The following is a 7,511-nucleotide window of genomic DNA, read 5'->3' as shown; positions in this document are numbered from 1 at the left end:
TTAGGTTAGATGTTAGGAAGAAATTCTTTACGGAGAGGGTAATCAGGCATTGGAACGGCCTACCCAGAGAGGTGGTGGATTCACCATCCCTGGAGGTTTTTAAGCAGAGATTGGATGTGGCCCTTAGTGCCATGGTATAGTAATTGGAGTTGGATCAGGGGTTGGACTTGATGATCTTGGAGGTCTTTTTCAACCCAATCTATTCTATGATTCTATGATTCTATGATTCTATGATTCTATGATTCTATGATTCTGTCCCAAAGACTTCTGAGGAGGCTCGGACCCCCTCATAGGCTGCTAATATCTCCTTTTCAATTGGAGTGCAGTGGGCTTCTGATCCTCAATAACCCTGGCTCCAAAACCCTGTCGACTTCGGCTTTCTCCTGATGTTCTTTGCCAGAGGCTCCAGGTGAGACCATGCTCCCCAGCTGCAGTGTAGAGGATAGTTTGCACAGTTGGTCCTGTCCAAACAGGCCCAAGAGCTACTGCATGAGCTATTTCTTGTTTGATCTGCTCAAAGGCCTGTTGTTGCTCAAGGCCCCACTCACAATGGTTCTTCTTCTGGGTCACTCGATAGAGGGGGCTCACAAGCTGACTAAAACCTGGAATGTGCATCCTCCAGAATCCCACAAGGCCTAGGAAAGCTTATGTTTCTTTCTTGCTAGCTGGTGGAGACATAGTTGCTATTTTGTTAGCCACATCCGAAGGCACGTGACAGCATCCATCCTGCCATTTTACTCCCTGTAATGGTTTGGACCTGGCTCCCAGGTAAATGCCCAAGCCTACAGTTGCAGTCTCCGCCCCCTTCCCCCATGAACACAAGGGAAGAGAGGGAGAAGGAAAAAAAAAAAAAAAATCAAAAGCACCGAAATGACAAAAACAAAGCAGTATATATATATATATATATATTTACATCTATATACAATTACAAAGAGATTATATACATATAAATAGATTATATACATAAAAACAAAGAGTCCCAACTCCCCAAAACTAAAACAGAGAATAAAATCCAATATGCGCAGATATACACAGTTAATACAGAACTAGCAAACAAAAGAACAAAATACTTTCCTTAAAAAAAACGAAAGCCACTTCACCAGACCCCTCAACCCAGACCGGGAAAAACAACAGGTCACAGCAGGCCTCACTCCCAGATAAGCGAGAGCCGGTCGCAGAATCCTGCTATCTTCAAGTCCGACGGAAGAGAAGAGAGAGACACCCTCCTCTATCCTTCTTATTTATACTCTTGCTTACGTAAAAAACAGGATGGAATACCTGGGATATGAGATTTCCTTAGTTATGACTTGGTATCCAGGAAGAGGTCAACGTGGGGCCTAAAATGCAAACCACTACACTCCCAAGAATTGGATCACCCATGCAGGTCCCTTTACCTTACTTTGGTTTATGGCAAAAAAAGATTTATTCTCTACTTCCCATCAGCAAGCGATGTCCAGCCACTTCCTGGGAATCAGGGCTTCAGCACACATAGTAGTTGCTCCGGAAGACAAACACTGTAAATAACAAATGCCCCCACCTTTGTCCTCCTTTCCTTAGCTTTTATATCTGAGCTGACGTCATATGGTCTGGAATATCCCTTTGGTTAGATTGGGTCAGCTGGCGCCTACTTGTGTCCCCTCCCAGGATCTTGCCCACCCCCAGCCTAATGATGGGGGGAATGTTGAGATACACTATCATTTCATGTTCGCTATGCCAAAGACGGCCTCCAACCATCACATCACCCACAAGTCCTTCTCTAATCGTAAATGACAGGTCCAGCAGGGCACTTTCCCTAGTTGGCTCACTCACCAGCTGGGTCAGGAACTTCTCTTCCACACACTCCAGGAACCTCCTAGACTGTTTCCTCTCAGCCATAATGTATTTCCAGCAGACATCTGGCAAGTTGAAGTACCCCAGGAGAACAAGGGCTAGTGATGATCGATGATCGTGAGACTTCTCCCAGCTGCTTATTGAATATTTTGTCTGCCTCTTCATCCTGGTTGGGTGATCTATAACTGACTTTCACCAGGATATCTGCCTTGTTGGCCTTTCCCCTGATTCTTATCTATAAACGCTCGACCCTTTCATCACCATCGTCAAGCTCTGGACAGTCAAAACACTCCCTAACACTCCCTTTATTGATGAGATCCCCCCTGAGACTTCTCTTCCCTAGGCTAAACAGTCCCCACTCTCTCAGCCTTTCCACATAGCAGAGATGCTTCAGTCCTCTAATCATCTTAGTGGCCCTGTTTTGCACTGGGAGGTTTTGGTCTGTCATGATTCCAGTAAGAAAGGCACTTAGACTCTGTAAGGTTTCATTTAAAATGTTATTTAACTAATTCTATAAGGAGAGAATAGCAACCCTTTAGATGCTGGGAACCCTGAGCAGTGTAGCGTTGAAAAGGACTCCAACCCACATGCGGCATGCCACGCAGACCCCATCCATAGCCAAGATTATCCCCTTTTGGTCTTTCAAGCCATTATAGGATTTTCTTATAAGGAAACAACTCTATAATTTCCACTGTCAAAGAGGAAGGATGTTCACATAAGAACTTGAGGTGCTTGTAGATAAAGGCAAAGCTGCACAAGTGGCATAATCAGCAGTACCAACTGGGAGCTGCCTGCAGGATCCTCTGTTACAATGAGCTGGCTGAGTTTATCCTGCTATCCTGTGGCCAAGGGATTTGTGCAGCACAACACAGGCCTGAAGGCCACACTGTATGTGCACCATAATGCAGTATGGCACACAGCATAGCGCAACTTAAGTATTCCTTGACCTGATCCTTTTCCACCAAGGGTAATTCTTCCTTGCTCCAGACTTTCCTTCTGATTTCTGGAATTCCTGAAGACTGGTCTTGCTTGTAAAGACTGAGGCAAAGAAGGCATTCAGTACCTCAGCCTTTTCCATGTCCTGTGTCACCAAGGTCCCTGTCCCGTTCAGCAATGGGCCCACACTTTCCCTAGTCTTCCTTTTGTCACCTATGTATTTATAGAACCCCTTGTTGTCCTCATCATCCCTTGCCAGATTCAATTCCAGGTAGGCTTTGGCTTTCCTCACTATATCGCTGCATGCCTGGAAAACATCTCTGTATTACTCCCAGGTTTCCTGTCCCTGCTTCTACCTTCTGTATACCTAATTTTTTATGTGTGAGTTCTGCCAGGAGCTCCTCGTTCATCCATTCAGGCCTCCTGACATTTTTCAAATACTGAATCATAGAATAGCCCAGGTTGGAAGCGACTTCAAACGATCATCTTCTGGTCCAACAGATCATGGGAAAGGGAGTCTAGATGAAATTATCTAGTATCCTGTCCAATCACCCCAGCATGCTGATTTCCCAGAAGGAATCTGTTGGGGTTTTCTTTATCGTAATGGTGCCTTGCAGGCGCTTCCTTGCTTACATGCGACTGTTGGAGGTGGCCCCGTTTAAAGCCTAATTTTTTTTATGTTGCATTCCCTTTCAGCCACATTACTCCAGGCATTTTGCTCCTCGACCCTGTTTTTCACTCTCTTACAGGATTGTTGGTTACTCCCTCACCTGTCTTCCTACTTTACAGCTCTCCTTACCAGGTCAGCCATCCTACTGGAAAAGATATCTTTTCCCCACTTGGTGAAGTGGAGTCCATATCTCCCAAGCACACCTTCATCCTCAAACAGGGTCCCATGGTCATAGAAAACAAAAACCTGTTGCTTACACAAGCTCCGCAGCCAACTGTTGACATGCTGTATCAGTGCCCTCCTCCTTACACCCCTTCCTCTCACCAGCAGGATTGAGGAGAATACCACCTGGCACTCCATGCCCCTGGCTATCACTCCTAAAGCTCAATTGTCACTTCTGATACTCACCTGGTTGCCTCGGTACTGTCATTGGTGCCCACATGGAAGAAAAGCAGGGGATAATAGAGCGTTGGACAAGCTCCAGCATTCTCTCCATAACATCCTAGATCCAGGCCCCCAAAGAGCAAGAAACTTCTCTAGACAATAGGTCAGGTTGGCAGATCAGTGCCTCTGTCTCCTACAGCAGGGAGTCACTCATTATTATCACTCAGCACTTCCTGGTGGTCGTTCATGGTTAGGGGTCAGTTGGTCATGATATGAAACCAGTTCAAAAACAACAGCAATAGTAACAACAACAGCAAGAGCAATAACTTGCAAGGAAACTAAAAATATAACAAAGAGAGGGAAAAATAACCCCCAAGGAAGGTAAGTGATACAAACGAAAGCAATTGCTCACCACCGACAGACTGATTCCCAGCCAGTCCCTGAGCAGCAGCCCCCCTGCCAACCTCTCCCCTAGTTTTATTGCTGAGCATGATGTCATATGGGCTGGAATATCCCTTTGGTCAGTTGGGGTCAGCTGTCCCAGCTGTGTCCCCTCCTAACTTCTTGTGCATCCCCAGCCTCCTTGCTGGTGGGGCACTGTGAGAAGCAGAAAAGGCCTCGACCCTGTGTAAGCACCGCTCAGCAATAGCTAAAACAATCCCTGTGTTATCAACACCGTTTCAGGCACAAATCCAAAGCATAGCCCCACACTAGCCACACTAGATACTATGAAGAACATTAACTCTACCCCAGCCAAAACCTGCACAATTATTTATTTTAAATTAGCACAAAAATTTACTTTAAAACAGGATAAAAGGTACTGGGAATTATGAAATCCAGTAATGTAAAGTAAGACTTTTAAAAAATTTTATTCTCAAAAGAGACTTTCTTGCAGTTGAAATAATATGGTAATTTTCCTTAGCCTAAGTTATTTTGGTAAAAAAAGAGCTTCTGCAGTATGTAGTTGTGATATAAGAAAAAAACCTGGGTGTATGAGCAAGAATTAATTGAATTCACGTTACTGATTTTCACGTGAATAGGGATACTCAAAAAAAGTGACTGTGGTGCTGCCATTTTAAAGTAACAGCATTTGGATCCCAGGATTTGGGATAATTCACACTTTATTAGTATTTTTAAGGATGCCGAGATCAACAGAGGAACCATGTAAAAGTGCAGAGCACTGTAACATAAAATATTAATTTAGAATATGTACTTGTATTGGGTCTGGCTGGGATGGAATTAACTTTCCCCATAGCAGCCCTCACAGTGCTGTGCTTTGTATTTGTTGCTATACAGGTGTTAATAACACACCAGTGTTTTGGCTACTGCTGAGCAGTGCTTCCACAGCATGGAAACTGTTTCCAGCTACCACCATCACCCTCCCCCCAAAGGCCAGTAGGCTGGGAGTGGGCAAGAGGTTGGGAGGGGACATAGCCAGAACAGTTGACCCAATCTGACCAAAGAGATATTCCATGCCATATGACATCCGCTCAACAGCAAAAGCAAAGAGAAAGGAGGAGGGGAGGGAGGCATTCATTATTAAGGCGTTTGTCTTCTGGAGCAAGCGCTACAGGTATTGAGGCCCTACTTTCCAGGAAGCAGCTGGACATTGCCTGCTGATGGGAAGTAGAGAATAAACCATTCTCTCCACAACAACCTGGATCCAGGTCCTCAACAAGCAAGAAAATTCTCTAGACAATAGGTCAGGTCAGCAGATCAGTGCCTCTGTCTCCTATAGCAGGGAGTTGCCCATTACTATCACTTACCACTTCCTCCTGGTGGTCTTGCATGGTCCAGGGTCAGCTGGTCCAGATGCTTTGCTTGAAAGCACATCTAGCTCCTCCTCAGCTCTGAGGACAGTGAACCTATTTTGTAGTTGTAAGCCCTAAGGTGGAGCAGGAACCTTCTACCAGAAGTCACCAGTTTCCATTCTTTGCCTTTCCCAGAGGTTGGGCTTACCATTCTGCTAGGGATAAACTGCTTGTGTCTCCGATGCACCTGGGAACTGGGCCTCTTGAAGCTGTTGTGTCTCTGAGAAGATACTGTCTATCTCTCATCCTCTCTGATGCTGTGCAGCCTGCTGACCTCCTCCTGTAACTTCTTCAGGAAAGAGTTCTATTAGTGAGATAATATTTATATATATATATATATGCACATATGTACAACATGGAATTGTGACGGGTTGGCCTTGGGCGGTTGCCAGACCCTCCACTCAGTTGCTCCTCAAACAAGGAGGAACTTAATTTATTTTCCTTCAAGGTACTGTAAAAAGCAAACATGAAGATAGTAATTTACTTCAATCTTTTGTTGAAATGCTATGTAGCAGGAAGAATGCCAAAACTGAAACCAGTACACCATTGAAAGCTCAACAAAACAATATTTATTACAAAGAAGTGGCCAACAAAACGAGAAGCTGAGAGACAGGAAAGAGAAGGGAAATAAGCCCCCAAGATAACCCCCTCACTCAGTCGCTATTTATGACGTTGTCTTACCGACCCCAGAATGCTTAAAATTACCCATAGCAGAAGCTGCATCCCTGGATACCCTGCCAAGGTAGCGTTGTCCTCCATGTGAAGCATGAGTTCTGCTCCCAGCAAGAGCTATCTGCTTTTTATACAATTAATCTATGACATCTACCTGGGCAGGTGCGGCCAGCACTGCCCAGCTAGAGGCCTTCGGTCCCTCCCTCCATTATGTAAGTGGTGCCCCTTCTGCGTGTGTGCGTGTTCATTGGAATTTCCCCGCGCCTGCGTGCTACAACTTGGGGGGTCTTTTCTAAATGAGTCTGGGGGCTTACTTCATCCTCCTCCTCTTCACTTTCTCCTTCAAATGCCCTTGGAGGGCCGTCAGCCGATAGCCAGTCACCAATTAATTTCAGTTTATACAAGATGCTTCCTTCAAGGACAAAGTTCTTGTTTATCAGTGCTTGTTTTCACATAACTTGGCAGGAAAAGAACAGACTCTCACAGGTGGCTGGGCCAAAACACAGACCAAAAGTAGCAGCATCTAATTAAGCATGAATACATGCTATAACAGCCCATTTTTAAATCCTGAGATTTTGTCATATCCCACAAAGCCAAGAGGGGTAGTCTGAATCTAGAATGCCTTGCAGTTGCTGTAAAGTGTCCTGGTGATTAGGGAAGATATCAGATATGTATAATAACCCATAGAGGTGGTTTCCGTAGCCTATCAGTGACTATTGTGAGAAATATCTCTTCCTTTTAAATTTACAACAATGGCAAAAAAATCCACAGAACAAAGAAAATAATAATGATAATACGAGTAGGAAAATTTAATTACAACACGTGTTGGGTGCTCAGGTCCCAAAATTTCCAAGAGCACACCTCCGATTCAAAATCCCCGCTTTTTAAACATTCCTAATGTTGTCTAAATGGCTGTGAGGAAAAAAAGACTCCAAGCCAAATTAGGTAGGAGATAAGATAAGGATACAAAGGTTTAATGAGCCCCCAGGCTTTCTGGAATAACCCCCAGCGCGCGCTCCCGAAATCGAGATGTTCACAGTTTTATAATGATTTTCGCCCAATCCCCGTCCTGCCACCACCCAGGTTCTGCCCCCGCCACGCCTCTTGGAAATTGGGTCTGGGGGTGTTTTGGGACCCCCTCTTCTTCATCTTCATCTTCCTCAGAGCACGTAATGTCCTTGGAGGCCTTCCAGAACTCTAGGCCTGAA

At 45.0% G+C, this 7,511-nt stretch overlaps 1 long non-coding RNA gene across 1 annotated transcript in view; it reads left to right on the top strand.

Moving 5' to 3' along the window:
• Positions 1–1,773: 1,773 nt before the first annotated feature.
• Positions 1,774–7,511, top strand: part of LOC114070113 — an 11,764-nt gene continuing 6,026 nt past the window's right edge. The window contains exons 1-2 of the long non-coding RNA XR_003573875.1: positions 1,774–1,859; positions 7,333–7,334. This is a non-coding gene — a long non-coding RNA (uncharacterized LOC114070113). The remainder of the gene's footprint in view (positions 1,860–7,332; positions 7,335–7,511) is intronic.

This window comes from Empidonax traillii, unplaced genomic scaffold (genome assembly GCF_003031625.1).
Source record: "Empidonax traillii isolate 1590-97213 ecotype Southwest subspecies unplaced genomic scaffold, ASM303162v1 scaffold1438:size108540, whole genome shotgun sequence".
NCBI classification, from domain to species: domain Eukaryota; kingdom Metazoa; phylum Chordata; class Aves; order Passeriformes; family Tyrannidae; genus Empidonax; species Empidonax traillii.
Note: the sequence above shows the minus strand (reverse complement) of the source record. Positions and strands in the feature narration are given on the sequence as shown.